Source organism: Bacillus rossius, chromosome 16 (genome assembly GCF_032445375.1).
Source record: "Bacillus rossius redtenbacheri isolate Brsri chromosome 16, Brsri_v3, whole genome shotgun sequence".
NCBI classification, from domain to species: domain Eukaryota; kingdom Metazoa; phylum Arthropoda; class Insecta; order Phasmatodea; family Bacillidae; genus Bacillus; species Bacillus rossius.
This window is the reverse complement of record NC_086343.1, coordinates 37,604,054-37,620,885: the sequence shown is the minus strand read 5'-3', so window position 1 is coordinate 37,620,885 and position 16,832 is coordinate 37,604,054. Positions and strand designations below refer to the sequence as shown.

At 40.0% G+C, this 16,832-nt stretch overlaps 1 protein-coding gene across 1 annotated transcript in view; it reads left to right on the top strand.

Annotated features, from left to right (window-relative positions):
* The window catches only part of LOC134539982 (ubiquitin-conjugating enzyme E2 R2), a 205,108-nt gene that overhangs the window by 72,597 nt on the left and 115,679 nt on the right, over nt 1-16,832 (top strand). The window lies entirely within an intron of this gene.

Genomic DNA, 16,832 nt, shown 5'->3' with positions numbered 1-16,832 from the left:
TTGAATGTGTCTATAAACTTATGAAAAAAATGTTAGTGCATGACTGAGAACTCATAAGCAAAAACAATTGAATGTTTATAAGCAGGTCTGAGTAAACTAAAATACTGCGAGTTGTACTATATTTTAAAAAGGAGTAGAGAAGGAAGTTTGTTCTTCCAGTTAGTGTTTCTCAGATTTCTCAGGGCATATTATTATTTGACTGAATAATGATTTTTTTTTAAATTCCACTTGATAAAAATAAAATAGAAGCACTCAGAGAAATCCATCAGGGAGAAGATGTCCTTTATAAACATAAATTATAAATTTTTTAAAAAAACTCCAAATTTAATCCTGCTTAAGCAAAGAGTTAACAAGCTGACTTGTGCCAGAACTCTCATGTTGCTTAAGCAAAGAGTTCACAAGCTGACTTGTGCCAGAACTCTCATTGATGGTCGTGAAGGTCAAAGATGGCGGCGCCTCTGGCAACTAATTTTTGAATTTGGCCCCATCTGGTAGTCTGTGCTGAAATTAAAGATGGCGGCGGTATAATAATTTGAATTTCAAATGTGGCGCCTTAGGTATGCATTAAGGAAGGCAAAAAACCCCTACCCCATTTTATCATAAACTTGCCATCAGTACATAGCATATATAGATTATTTATTCCCCTATATCCCAACTGGTCTCGTGGTCCTGTGGATAGAGCGTCTCCTTTCTAACCTCGACGTCCTCTATGTTTTCACGTCCCATGGATCGAATCCCAGCCCCGGCACTGAGAATATTTTAGTTAAAGAAAAAAAATAATAATCCCTGCTGCTACCTGGTGGCGACCAACAGAACTATTTGACGTCACAAGATGGTGGCCTCCAGCAGACGAAAACAAGATGGCGGCCACCAGCAGACGAAACAAGATGGCGGCTTATGTTTACATCGAATTTCGAAAAGTTGAAGTTTGAAAAAAAAATTCGAATCCAAGATGGCGGCCGTGACGAAAAGTGCAACGGTGACGTCACGATTCGAAGTTGGTGGAAATTTTTAGAAATACGAAATGGCGGATGGATTAGCATGGATTAGCATGGATTAGCATGGATTGGCATATGGATTAGCATGGATTGGCATACGGATTAGCATAGATTGGCATACGGATTAGTATAGATTGGCATGGATCAGATGACGTCATCCAATATGGCCGCCGGCTCCTGCGCTTGCGCTTGAATCGGCCTTTTCCATCTACTTTCTGAAGATTCGGTTTTTACTGAGAGATGATTCTTGAGAGTTTGTCTTCAAATAAAGTAAACTGAGCATCAAAGATAGCCGAAAGTTGACGAAGCGTTCTGGATATTTTGTAGGCAGCGTTCTTCGTAAATTTAAAGTGAACATATTTTTATCAGTGTATGTACAGGCCGTGGTAAAGCAGTTATTAAATATCTCAGATTAGATTTTTTTTTTTTTTTTTTTTTTTTTTTTGGCCGTTTGTACAGTACACTATAGACGAGGATTGAAGCTCAAGTTCAATAAAGAAATTATCACCTACGCTAAAATTCGTGCAAGTATGGAACAACTTATTTTTAAAAGTAGAGCAATGATTATTCAGCGTATTAATTTTTACTCCAGGTTTGGACTTGCATTTATATTATTCACAATGCACAATCACTTTTAGAAAGCAAGGTCAAGTCACGTGCGTTGCACATGAGTTGTTTATAACTGGCTCAGGGTCGTCGAGGACTGTGAAGCAGACGTGCTTGTGCTAACAGTCTGCTGTGCTGTCCAATGACTCCGCGGAGTGATCGCGAGTGAGTGTAAGAGACGGTAGGCGGTGGAAGCGCGCGGGTTGAAGGGCCTCCGCGGCCCGTGGACCGTGAGACGCGCCTTTGTCCGTGCGCCGACCTCCGCGCGGTCCCAGGCCTACTCCTGCCCCTCCCTGTGCTACTCCTGCCCCTCCCTGGCGTCCCTGGAGTCGTGCATTACTACTACTACAGCTCCGGCCAACCAAGACGACAAAGCCACCTCAACCTGAAAAACCTGCAATTGTTAGTAAGGGGCCCGCCTGCTCAGGTGTGTGTGTGTGTGTCGCGCGGTGTTTCCTCTGGACTGGCGCGGCGCGCAGTCTTCTCGTAGTCACAGGATAACTGTGAAATTTGAGCGGTGACCGTAACATTATATGGGCGAGAAATGAAGATTAAGGTGTAATTAAAGTCCCTTAAGTGCTTTCAAGAATATGTACAGGTTGTTTTACGCCTAAACATTGTTCTGAAAACATGCGTTTTAACTATTTTAACTCTTCAAAAAATACTGTTTAAAAACTTAATCTCTATTCAAAAGTACTTTTCGGCCCTCAACAAACTCATAAATGCTTTTCGTATGCAGACCCCCACTCGGATATCTTGAGTAGTTTTAAATTCGCGTTGTTTTTCCAGAAGCTCTGCGCACCGTGTGTGTGCCCGGGTGGGCGGGGGCCTTAAGGTCGACAACGCTTTCATAGCATGCACCTAATACAGATATTCCTAGATACAAAATAAGGGCTTAGGTTTTGAATATGATACGCCTGTACGATACTAATGGTCAATTAGGTTAGGTTAGCTACATTAAAAATACTTTAAAACATTGTGGACGGTTGATTTTGTTAGGATAGCTACATTTAAGATACGGAAAAAAACCCATGAACTTCGGGGAACTTCGGATTTTGGCTCTCTCGTCTGTGAAAAGAAGGCTGCCCATCCGTTGCCTATCTGTGTCTAGAATTCCGCGCATGCCCAGAGCTCACGTTTTCGTTGATTCGTTCAGATGGCGGGCCCGCGTCCAGCGACATTATCTCTAATGTAGTCATTGCTGTGATCATCGGGGGACGTACCACACATGTTGGTGCGCCAAATGAAACTTTATGGTAACTAAACTAACCTGGAACACACATTTTACACTTTAATAGCCATAGCAAGGGATAATCGCAACTTAAAAACCCATTGGTTCTACAATACTCACGGTTCTATGGCATTTTCACGAGTCTTCCTGGCGAGTTCCTTTCAACCTATCAAACCTCTTAGCCTTTATACGCCTGCGATTTGTTGGTGTGTGATTTATTAGAAATGCCGTTGTATTTTAGAGCGATAGTGCTGCTATCTCTAATATTTTTCCGTAACAATTGTATGGATGGTTGTAAAACGTTTACTAGAATGCGTCGAAACCAGTTTCTAGCCTCGCAAAGGGCACCGTTTATTAAAACCGTCACCGATATGTTTCCTTACTGGGATTTGGTTTGCGTTCTGGAATACGGCCCACTAGTTAGGTTACGGTTGTATTCCAACAAGGCAGTGCTTATTCGCTGCCTTACAGAACGTCTTGGAATAACACACTGGGTTGTAGTCGGAAGCATTCGGCGGAATTCGGGATCGCTCAGAAGTGTTCGGCGCGCATCTCTATTCTTTAGTCTTGTCGCTTAAGCTCAGTGGTTAAATGCGGGGTATCTCGTTTGTTCAGCAGAACTCGGCAGTCATTGGTGGAACATTTAGTTTTAGCCTTACATGTGTTGAAATGTTTGGTCTTGTGTCCCTCCTTACCCTTCTGGACAATATTTGCTGCCAGACACCATCCTACAGCTACATTTTGTTTTACAACTTAGCGTTTGGCGATCACGGGATATGCCGTCTGATAATCTGGCATTTTCAGTTATCCGGCACTTTCAAAGTGCTGAAGAGTGCCGGATTATCGGATTATCGGATTATCGGATTATCGGATTATCGGAAGTCTTCTGTACCTGGACACCGGGTGAAGCCGCTTTTTGTTCAGCTGATAGTCTGCGCCGAGTTTGTAAATGATTGTGTGTTATGGCAGTTATTGTGTTAAACTATGGAAATTTTAATTTGCATTCATTAACAAACTTCAGGCCTGATGGAGCACTATTTTCTCAATGTTTTGGATGTCGCAATATGGCGATTATGAGATAATAGTGACATCAACAGTCGCAGCGTGTCCTGGCCATTCTTAACTCCTTGAGTTTTTTATTAATGAATTTTTTTTAATTTCGTGTGCATCCATGTTTATTTGCCCCCCGGGTCTAGAAATGATACTACACCGTGCTTAGCCTTTTTATTTTGGCCAGTTTCCTGCACTGTGCTGGGAAAATTCAGTGACCAATATTTGGTTTAGGTATTAAGACTGGCGTACTTCCTCGTGTTTTTTAACGAACACAACTGAAAACGCCGCAGTCAAGAATGACACACATAAAAACCATTCGTTTCTGCCAGGTCTAAGGATGGCGGCTTCTCGCCTCGCAAGCTGGGAGTCGTGTCTGCGCCGGCTCCCTGAGTTATGTCTAGTCTCAGAGGTTTCACATTAGTAATTGACGTCTCTTTATCTCGCACCTGAAAGCTTTGGACATGTGGACTCCGAACAAATTGGCCGCGACACAGTGCTCATAATGGTGCGTTTACACAGATAGAAGGTGCAATGCTGTTAACGTAATAAATCCCCATAGAAAAAAATAATTTAATCTTAAATTTGGGGTGCTTAGTTTTTTTTTAAGTCGCACTAGATTTGGGAAGATAGTACAAAAACTGAGTGAACTACTACTTGTTATCTTAATAAAATTTACCAGGATGTCACCAAGTGATTTTATGTTGCTACTGAAAATGTTCGAACCAAAAATTCGAAAGCCGGACACTTGCATTAGACAAACCGTAGGTATCAGCAACAACTATATTTTCTGTGAAATTGTGATTTTGTTTTGTTACTGATGACTCATATCACTCACTTGTGTCAACGATATCGCCACTTAGACTCTCTCACCCCCCCCCCCCTTTTTCCCAACAAATTGCTTTATTTTTATAGTTTTTATCTGATGACACCACAACGCAGATTAGTTTTAGTATTTCTTCCACAAAGTTGAAAGTTTCGTCCGCACTCTGCTCCAAGCTGTCTGGACGGGGGCGCTGGTGAGCGCTATGACTGCCTCTGCCTGCCTCTGTCTGCCCGCGGCGCTGTACGCCCTATTGTGCACGAGAACAAGTCCCTCGTTCAGTGTGGCAGCCACTGAGGCCCTTAACAATTTCTATAGAAGACGCGCCAGACAGACGGGCTACCTGTGCACTGGTTTTCTGTATGGTTGAGAAACATAAACCCAGTACGTCCCTTCCCCATGTAATTAGGTTCGGAGCAGGGGGACCTTTTGTTCTCCATCGCCCGTTCCTCTTTGACGTTGTTTCCGTGTGCCGCCGTGTCGTCGTATGCCCGGCCGGGAACCGTGACAGTGACACCAGCGTTCCTCTAATTAGTTGTGTTGGATTGCCACTTGGTTCGAATCACCGGATTGCCGTGTGGCGGTCTCTTTACTAAAATCATTAAGAATGTGCTCAGAACGGATGTATTTTTAGGAGGGCAAAAAGGGCTAAAACGCGTGTTTTCAGAATTTTTTATTTTTTTTTATTTTTTTTTAGGAATGGAACGGCCCAAAAATGTTCTTGGAAACACCCAAAGGCCTCTTAATTTCTCCGCCTTCCTAATGTTATGGTTACCGCTCAAATTTCATGGTTGTCCTATGCACGACGAGAAGACTGCGCGCCAATTCAGTACATAAAGGATTTACCGCGCTAGAAGCACCAGTGAGCGTCGCACTTATCATTCCGCCTCATTAGCACAGCAACTTCGCTTGATTCTATTGTTTTTCTATTTTTTTTAAATCGGCATTTGCAACAGCCAAAACATTGCGAAAATAGTGCTTCATCGCGCTTGAAGTTTGTTAATAAATACGAATTATAATTTCCGCAGTTTAACACAATCACTGCCATAACACACAATCCTTTACAAACCCGGCGCAGACTATCAGCTGAACAAAAAGCGGCTACGCCCGGTGTCCAGGTACAGAAGACTTCCGATAATCCGGCACTCTTCAGCACTTTGAAAGTGCCAGATAACTGAAATTGCCGGATTATCAGACTGCATATCCCGTGATCGCTAAACGCCAAGTTGTTAAACAAATGTAGCTGTAGGATGGTGTCTGGCAGCAAATATTGTACAGAAGGGTAAGAAGGGACACAAGACCAAACATTCCAACACATGTAAGGCTAAAACTATTCTATTGATTCTAATTAATTCACTGATTTGTAATGTACTCCATGTCGATAGTGGCGTAGTTAAACTCGTGCAAGAGTATGGCGCCGCACTCGTCAGTCACCAGGCTCCACCAGACCACCGATGGCCATCCGGTTAGCCATACTGAGGTGGTTCATTTCCCAGCAGAACATGTGGAGCTTTGGATCTATGCTGTCGTTGCTCTGATCGTCACCAATTCTGGACATTGGAGTGCATAATGATTACACTGTATAATAGCATTACATACTTTCTACGCTATTACGATGATGATTGCATATTCTAGAGATTTCTGCGATTTAACAAGTACTATAGCAGTATCCATCTGTTTTAATATAATTTCAGAACACCACAAGGATAATGTGTATTCAACTCTGTATATGACACGCGTAAAGCTACAGACCCTGCCCTAAGACAATAGAAGATAGTCAAACACATAAAACGGGTTATAAACTCCGTGGGTTTACTGGTATGATATGAATTTCGTTACACTTTATGGTCATTCACACTGTTCATCCATGCCAGGTGAACTTTTAACAACGGAATTGAGCCTCGTTAGTTAATTGACATGATTCCTACCTTGTAGTAATAATGCGATTTCTCTTCTTTGCGTATTGCTTTTTTCGCTATTTTATTTTGTAAATAAACATTGCTTTTCTTCTCGGTCTCAAGACCGGTGTTGGCAAAAAATTTTTCTCTTCGCTGCTCTCCTTTAGTTTATTTTTTTTATATTGTTACGATTTACCGCGGGTTCGTAAAGGATAGCCCAATTAAAGATTTTGTTACACGACACAGTTTTATTTTTCACTACTTATATCACTTACAAATCTTCTAAAATGGCAAATAAATAATTACACTTAAATAAATGTCTATTCCCCAGTCACTCGTTCCACACGCCTCGCTGGGCCGCACCTCTGGTGCAACTCTCGTCGCAGCACCCCTCGTGGATCTCTGCCGCGGGACTCCGTCGCCGCACTCCGCCGCCGCCGACGCACTTGCCTTCGCCGCCAACGCACTTGCCTTCGCCGAGGATCCGCTCGACGCCTCGCTCGGAACTTCCGCTCGGAACTCCGCCGCGCCCGCGACACTATCGCCCGGAACTGAACTCTTAGCCCTGGAACCTTCGTCCAAGGACTTCGCCATCTGCCGCACCCGCGGCACTATCGCCCCGGAAGCTCCGCCGCGGGAAGGCTCCCGCCTGAACTCTCTCTCTCTCTCTCTCTGAACTGACTGACTCTCGAGGCGGCCGTCCTCGTTTTATCTATGAGCCGCAATTTCCAGAACTCGCGAGTGCGGCCGGGGCCAGTCGCGTCATTCCGCGCCGACCTGATGGCAGAAATCTCTCGAAACACATGTCGGCGGCTCGTGTAACTCCCAGCTGTCCGGTGTCCGTTACGTGTCAAAGGCAGGGTGGCGCTCGGGGAGTGGGGGGAAGGAGGGGGGGGGGGGGAAAGCGACAATCCTTGTTATTTTCCAGGCGCGCGCGGTGCATCTCATGTTACGGCAGCCGCCAGCCAGCTCTGCTCAAAAGTACTTTTCGGCCCTCAGCGAACTCTCAAATGCTTTTCGTAAGCAGACCCCACTCGAATATCTTGAGTAGTTTTGAAGTCGCGTTGTTTTTTCCTGAGGCTCTGCGCACCGTGTGTGTGACCGGATAGGCGGAACCCTTGTCATGCGGTTCATTTGCTACAAATACATTTCCCGGAGGAAACAGTGGTCCCGGGGCTCAGGCCTAAGTCAGAGCTTTCGCCGGACTCAACTGCGCGGTTCAGACATTACGTTACTCATAAAAAACTGACATACTAACGGAGTATGCATGGGAGTACATAACGTAGGTTGAAAGTGACGAAAGTGTGAGTCGCATGTATTAAAATCGCTCTTATTGTTTTCACTAACTGAATTTCTTTGATTCGAAACTTATCAGTGACAATAGGCAATGGCCCGTGGCAAGGAACCATCCCAGCGTGTGCGCGGGACTCGAGGATAAACCAGATTCTAGTCCAATGTCTTGCCATTACGCCACCTGACTCGCTCTTTTTTTTTCTTTTTTTTTTTTTCGATAGCGCTGCTCTCGTGATAAACATTATTTGCAATAACTATGGACCTTTTCTTTTTGCGATCTTGCCGCATGGTCACGAGTGTTTGCGCTCGTGAGAATTATTTTATTAACTTTTTAACTCGCAGGCTCGGTTTCGCACGCCAGTTAATTTTTTATTTTTATTTTTTTTAATTTCTCGTTTTTGGTATTGATTAACATATATTCCTGCAAATTTGGCGAAAAAACTATATAATTTGCAGGTGAGGTGGCGGCGGAAGCCGAAAATACTGTAGTCACTATCGTTCCACAGTAGCGAGCCCCCTTAGTAACGGGCTTCTTAATCCCCCCTGTCTCCAGGCTCCATGGGTGTAGATTCCTGGCACTCAGGGGCCCGCTTGCGCTTCCAACGTCGATGTATGGGCACAACAAACCCCACGTGGGTCACGCCCCTTTTCCTTGCATCTTTCTCACCCCCTCCTTTTCCTTGCATCTTTATCACTCCCTCCTTTTCCTTGCATCTTTATCACCCCCTCATTTTCCTTGCATCTTTATCACCCCCTCATTTTCCTTGCATCTTTATCACCCCCTCCTTTTCCTTGAATCTTTCTCACCCCCCTCCTTTTCCTTGCATCTTTCTCACCCCCTCCTTTTCCTTGCATCTTTCTCACCCCACTCCTTTTCCTTGCATCTTTCTCACCCCCTCCTATTCCGTGCATCTTTCTCACCCCCCTCATTTTCCTTGCATCTTTCTCACCCCCTCCTTTTCCTTGCATCTTTCTCACCCCCCTCCTTTTCCTTGCATCTTTCTCACCCCCCCCCCCCTCCTTTTCCTTGCATCTTTCTCAACCCCCACCCTCCCAGGATTGCTAAACTTTTATTTTTTGTTTTTAAAGGTAACACAAGTGATCATGATGATTTGCTTAACGTTTTAACGCTAGTGGATAAAATTTATTAAATGGATATTGAGAAAATTGGAGATTAAACTTAAAATCTAAAAGAGCTGTCGTAATGAATTTACAGGAAAATCTTTTAATGAATTGTAATGATGAGAAGACAACGTAGCGTGTAAGACTTGGCCCTAAGGCTGGGTCACACGCCATGTTGAATTTTGTATTTTTTTTTTTTTTTTTATTTTCTCATCATCAGTATTAGTGAAGGGATATTTCTGTTGATTTAACACTTAAGCTTGCTTGCATTTGGATGATTGGTGTACAAAGTCGCGAATGTGTTCGTGATTATTACTACGTGTGCGACTTTTTACATCCGTTATTCTGAAAAAAAAAAAATTGGTGACATAACAAATGCAAGAAAGCTATGGAGTTAAATTGACAGAAATAGCCTTCAACTAATAAAAAGAAAAATTGAAAATGTCAATAAAGTCCGAGAGGCAGCCTTGAGCCTTGTTACGACAGAGTTCAGACTCCAGCTACACGGGCACTGGGAGGTAAAGGAATGGGCATGAGCATGGCCCCCACATTGATTACGGGCCCTGGACCCAGAATCGGAGACCCCCCTCCCCCCACTTTTACAGTCACGTGCTACATTATAATTGCCTTGATGTAAGTTTTTGGACATACGCCATTGCTAAGCTCATGTATGTCTGTAGAAGAAAACTACAAAAATCGAAAAGACGAAAACAAAAATACAAATTAAGCAAAAAACTGCTGTTGTCAATAGGATATAATCACCACATAACATTCAATAACAGGAATATGGTCAACAAACAAAGAAAAACAAAGAAAAATGGACTAACAGAACGAAAAAAACCACAAATGATGACAGCAAAAAAATATTGAACCCAAAAAAATTCAGCACAACAGTTGAAACGAGACAAAAAAAACACGAAAAGACGAAACAAACACAATAGTTTTTCAAAACAGAAGAGAACAAAAAACCCACAAATGATGACAGCACCAAAATTTTGAACCCAAAAAAATTCAGCACTACAGTTGAAACGAGACAATGGCGTATGTCCAAAAACTTACATCAAGTCATGCACTCCCATTGCACAAATCTTTAAAAGATCATAACTGCCCATTGCACAAATCTTTCAAAGAGTATAATTGCATGGTTATTTCTTACCTACATTCTTTTTAGAATGTTGTTTAACCTGAAATGCAGGGTTTAATTATGGTTACTTTTATAGAAGTACAAACTAAGCTTTGTTTATAAAAATTATTTTACTTTAAAACAACCACAGCAAGTATTTATATTTATTTCACACACTAAGATAAAAATTAAAATAATTACAGAAAAATAAAATTAGCTTTTTTTTTGTAAAATATTATAATAGTAAAACAGTTAAATATAGGTGTTGGCTGTGCGGTGGGTTCCAGCCCGCCCCACCCTTGTGTGGGTCATGGCCACGAGACAGGCCGGGAAGTGACTCCCCGCGGTTGCCTTGGGCGGCCTTGGGCGAGGAGGCAGGAAGCGCGCCACACCTGGGGGTCGACCCACTTTCCGCGGCCTTATGGCCGTATGGCCGTATGGCCGTACAAGGGCCGGCCTGGCCGTCTCTGCGGCACTACAGTCACAGTGACGACAGGTTCACTTATTTCACAAATCACAGATAACATGTAAAAAAAAAAATCTACCCGAGTCGAAAATTATCTACAAAAATAAATTTTGCGAACACTAACTAATTACGTAAAGATCCACCAGCCTACATTGGGGAGTGTGGCCGAGTTTGGGCGTGATCTCGACCACCATTTTTGGAATTTTGGTTTTAATTTTCGATTACAGTTTTTTTTGTGAAAAAGAAAAACAATTTGACTAAAGAAGTGAATTAATGAATAACAGTTTAACTATATCGTTGACATGGATGACATAAAACACGAGGGACTGGGGTGATGTGAGGATGAAAACTGATGGAATTCATTGACTGGGGATGCCCCATTCCGCGAAATTAGGAGTACTCCAAGGCTTTTGTACACGAGTACATGGTAGATGGTACAACTGTTTATCTGAGAATTGGTACAGTTGTGCAGACCTAAATAAACGCCAGTTCCTCCCACGTAAAAGGTTCTCACTGCCAAGACACTATCATGTTGACTTTTTTTTTTGCTTCATTTAGTGAATGGAACGGAATTCGCATGGAACAGAAATGTGTAACCACGGTGCTGCCATCTGAAGCCGATGGCGCGAACCAAAGTTCACAAAGACAAAGGGAAACTATAGTATTATATTTTTAATGAATTTAACAAGATGGGCGCTATTTTAATAAAATTCCTTGTTTAAAAAAAGGTTCATAACCGGGGTTACGTTTTTTTTTCAAGTCTTTTTCGCTTGTATCAGCCGTTAAAATTGTATAGTTTAAAATTTCGGTCTGCTTTCCAAATGGTTCAGTAGTCGACGTAGCTGTTCTGGCAGCGAATTCTAACGGCGGGTGCGAAAACTACGTGTGATTCGCGTCGAGAAATGTAGTTTTAGTACATTTATCACGCTCGGCGATATTTTAAAGAATTCTTCATACGTTAAATTTGTTGTCATAGACTAAGTGTATTTGCATCATGAGAACACGCGAATTTGCTTTTTACCGAGGTTAGATGTATTTTTGGCGAGTACTGAAACACACGCTTTTTTTTTGCCTAGTATCATTGAATATATATATATATATATATATATATATATATAATGTATAGAAGTCGCGTGGGAATACGATTTATTCTGCCGGGTTTTTGGAACCAAACTGAGGTAGTTGGAAGCTTCCCCCGCCAGACGGCTCTGCTTTCGAAAAGACGGCACTCGTGGTTACAGTCTCCCACGCTAGAGCGCTATAGCATCGCTTGTCTCAAGGTCGCGCGCGTATTCTGTCAGTGCAAGTACCACTGAACGGCCGTTTGATGGGCTAAAAATTTCGCTTTGATGCAAGCCTTACAAAAAATTTGCACCGGACCAGAAAATAACTGACACTCCAGGAAACTTGCTGGCGGAGGAAGACGCGCGCCGGCCTCGACCTGGGCGAAGTGCTCAAAGCCGGGTCGTTACCACAACGCCGGAATACCATCACGCCGAATGTCAAAATGGACCACAACGCCGACAGCTAGAAAACTGCTGTGCACCACAACGCCGAAATAACAACTGAATGAATTTGTGTGTGTTTCTTAAATGTACCTTAACGCCGAAATACCACAATCAAACCTAACCTAGCGTAATATAACTTAACCTAGCCTATCCTAGCCTAAACTAACCTAACCTAGTCTAACCTAGTCTAATCTAACCTAACCTTTGTGGCAGTCCTGCAATGACATTTTTCGGCGTTGTGGTACACAGCAGTTTTCTAGCTGTCGGCGTTGTGGTCAATTAGGCATTTCGGCGTTGTGGTGCGTCCCTCTCAAGGCCACTGCTGTCGGCGCAAGCCTCGGCTGCCCTGGGCCCTGATGCTCGAAATCGTTCGACTTCATAGACCATTCGAGTCGAGTAGAGTGATGAACTCGCATACGACTTGGTGTGTTCGACATTTGCTATGCTCGAGGTGCTACTTGTCGCATGCGACTTACACAAAAGTCTTCGAGACGGAGAAGTCGAGTGGATTGTGGGAATTCGGAGAGAACTGTGAATTTGTCAGGATGGCTACTCTGCTCGTGTTCCAACTGGCCAATCAACGATCGCCGTTTCGTTTGTTGTCGTGTTTGGTAGGAAGAAGACAAACTCTTTATCAAAACATTTTTTTTATTTTGCCGTGTGTTCGTGAATGCCTAATTAATTAAAATGGTCGATTAGGTCAGGTCAGTTACATTATAAATACTTTCAAACTAAACTGACATTAAAAATAATATGAATTAGTTTTAATGGTTGTTCAGTTTTAAAGTATTTATAATGTAGCTGACCTGACCTAACAAACCAGGACAAAGGCTGAACAGTAGGAACTCACGTAATTTTTTTTTTACTTATTACTTGCGCAACAATATCAAAATAACAAATAAAACATTAAAATTTGAAACGTTAAAAACTCGCCTAAGTAAGAGGCGGGTACAATTCCTTTGCCATTAGTAGAAAATGATGTAGTCGTTCACGTACGTCGCGAAAAAAAAGAATTCATACTCGTAAACAAGCAACAATTTTGAACGCCGCATGAAAGCACAGGTATTGTGATGAAAATTAAAAATTCGATATCTCCTAAAGTATTTGGAATTTCTTATCTCCGCCGTGTTTAATGAAAAGAGGAAGTTAAAGAGCACAGAATAAAAGTATTTTCGGAATTTAATTTTTTTTAACAAATATCGCCCAAATATGAATATTAAAAAATTCGATATCTCCTAAAGTATTTGGAATTTATTATCTCCGCCGTGTTTAATAAAAAGAGGAAGTTAAAGAGCACAGAATAAAAGTATTTTCGGAATTTAATTTTTTTTAAACAAATATCGCCCAAATATGAATATTAAAAAATTCGATATCTCCTAAAGTATTTGGAATTTCTTATCTCCGCCGGGTTTATTGAAAAGAAGAAGTTAAAGAGCATATAATAAAAGTATTTTCGGATTTTTAGCATTTTGTTTTTCGCAAATACCGCTACTCTACATATTTACCAAAATTAAGACTAAGTAGCCTTAAGAGGCCGTGTCACAAATTTGCGCTCCTATCTATATCAATGTTATTTTAAAAGGCAGTTTTTCTCAAAGTCTATAAGAGGTAGGGGCCAGAAATTTTGCCTACTGAAAGTATACAATACATTTAACATAACCGCTTTTTTCAAATTTAGTTATCATATCATATATTATTTCTGTGATGAAAAAAATATAATCAATATTTTGATTTGTCCAGATACAGTGGAATTTTGCTTATATTTATAATTATTTAGCAAAAACTGAAAAGGCCATTGAAATGTATTGTACATCACCTTCCGATCAGTGTCTTCATGATCATGATGGGTTTAAAAACCTGGTTGTAATCAAGTCTTTAACTATTTCATGACAACATTTATACTTAATAATTTGGAGATAGGCCTTTTCTATCCTAAGCCCCTGAGCTTTCACTATCTGGTCTGGCGACCGACCTGACACTCTTCAACCACCCCAAGGGTCTCCGATTGCACATCCGATAAAAAAAAAGCTGTTCGTTCATTTGTTTTTGTGTCACAGACTTCACACATTTATGCCAAGGGAATATTCCGCTGATGTGACGCCATACGAATGTATTATTCGCGACCATACAACTTTTTTGTTTGTCATCGGGAAGAAATGTTCATTTTGAATTGAGCATTTTTAAATGTCAGCGTAGAATATGCTTATCTGCCCATTTTGTTTCTTTCCATAATAATGAGTAAAGTTAACATTGTCATAGACATTTTATTATATTCGTTTGCCGTCCAAGTAAACCTGTCACTATATCGCACGTAATTATATATTTTACTAATTTGTTAGTTGTCATTTTATTTAAGTTACAAATAACAGTAATCAAAAACTATTACTTAATAGTCCAGAAAAGAGATTGAGTTATTATTCATTTAATAGGGGTTTAAAATATGGTACTACATACATATTATATATATTATATATATTATACATATTATATATATTATACATATATTATCTTGTTGTCTTCTTTGTAACTTTACTGGAAGAATGGCATTTGGTATGTATGTTAACTCACAATGAAAATACTTCAGAAGTACTCAACAGTGAACAACCTAGGCCCTATACTAATTTCATTATGTTCATGGAAATATAATTAAAATTACAAATAATGAACTGTATGTGTTTCACGTAGAGATATCGTACGAACTGTATGTGGTACAGACCAACACTTGCTAAGGCTCTGAAAATACTTAATTTCAGTTAATGTGTGGAGAATATTAAAAGTTAGAAATAATGATATATATAAAACAATGCAAAGTTATCAGCATAAAAATATAAGTTATTTTTACGTAGCGCCTATTGGAATGAATATTTTGTGTTGAATTATGTGGCATGATTAATATTCTCTTATGGTATGTGTGTTTTGTTAAAATCTTATAAAACATAACTTACTGTTGAAGGATTTTCATTTTTTTTTGTTATGATCTTATTTAAACAAGTTTTAATTATATTACACATGTCTATTTTAAAAGCATTTTAATGTATACTTATAGAATTGTAATAGGCTTTATAAGGACTCTCAAAATGCATGTGAGTATCTATAATTATCTACATCACCATTATGGCCGTTTCACAAGATCAAATATTTATTGAATTCAATCAGTTGCATTCATTGTACATGATTTTCAATTTGTACATTGAATTCAATACAAATTGAAGATGTTATTCAACTAAGCTTATTAACTTATAAGTATTTTGTTTGTCCAGTACATAAAAGTAAAAGATTCTTTATTATTTAAATAATGAGCATCTATAAGCAATAACGTTTTCTAAATATTTACATAAACATAATGAAATCTAATTTTTCAATACTTTATATCTACGATCACATCAACGGCAGTATTATGTAATCAATGAGGTAATGAAATATCTTTAAAAGATATTTTCTCCTCTGTAAAATAAATTTGTGATACAGCCCTCTTAATGTTAGTCTAGTGAGTTATTTCGTCTTCTAATATGCTACAACAATATATAAAACTAAGTTTTGTTAGTGTTTTAGTCTTTTGTAATGTTAAAGTGTAATGTAATCTATTCATTTTTTTTTTGTAAATTCTTATTCATAAAGATACATATCATAATAAGATAAATAGTAATATTTGTAAATTTAGATTCTTTGAAACAACATCGATAAGAGGTTCTCTCTCCTACCTCTGTTAAACTGTATGATGGTGCATTGTAAAAAAATTAGGTAGTCTGACTTAAGTGAGATTGTATTTAGATTGTGTGTAATGCATATGCAATATCTAAGCATAAGAATTTATGTTATTATCCTTTTAAAACGTTACACTATGAATTTCGTATACTTTTTAATGTCAACTACCATTATTTTTCACGGAATATTACATCCAGATAAAGAATAATTACCACATGTTTGAAGATTAATTGTATTCCGATACATTTAAAGTATTAAAATTTTTAGATACGACTCATACTACAGTTGTAAATGTGAGGTTTCTTGATTCTGAATTCCTGCACCGCAATTTCCTAGTGAGCCGCCGGTCAGATTGTCATCCTCTCAGATTGTCGAGGAACCAGATACATTTTTCGTCGAGTAATCTGGCGGTATAGTAGTTTTATCACGCGCTGCGGTTACAGTTACTTCGGTTGAATAAGCCACTAAATCTCACTGTTAAAAGAGAGAACTTCTAGACCAGAATATTGGAAATAAAAATTTACTGACACGGCCTCTTAACTAGTGTTGTGTTTACAGTATTGTAATGAACATGTAGGCCTAACCATTAATGTTTAGTTTGGCGTTAGGTAGCAGGCTACATAGGCTAATTTTAATGTGGATACACACAAGACATAGACGTACACTTGAAACTAAATATGCCAGGCTATTACCACTGTCACAGGAACAAACCAAGCATTTTAACATAACTGAAATAGGCCTACCTATTTAAACCTGTATAATGCTTAAACAGGGGGTTTACTATGTTTATCTTTGATTAGCTATTTATTGTAACTGGTAACTTAATTCAGGTATGCTCCAAGGAGGGATAAACTGCCATTCTGTGTTAATGATGCTTTAGTGTTTGACTTCAGTCAATAATTATATTAAAAATGTACTACAGGCCTAACTGCCTTCTGCATAACATTGCACTCTGACAGCTAACGAACCATTTGTTTTGTCACCGAAACTACACATAAGCAAGCACATA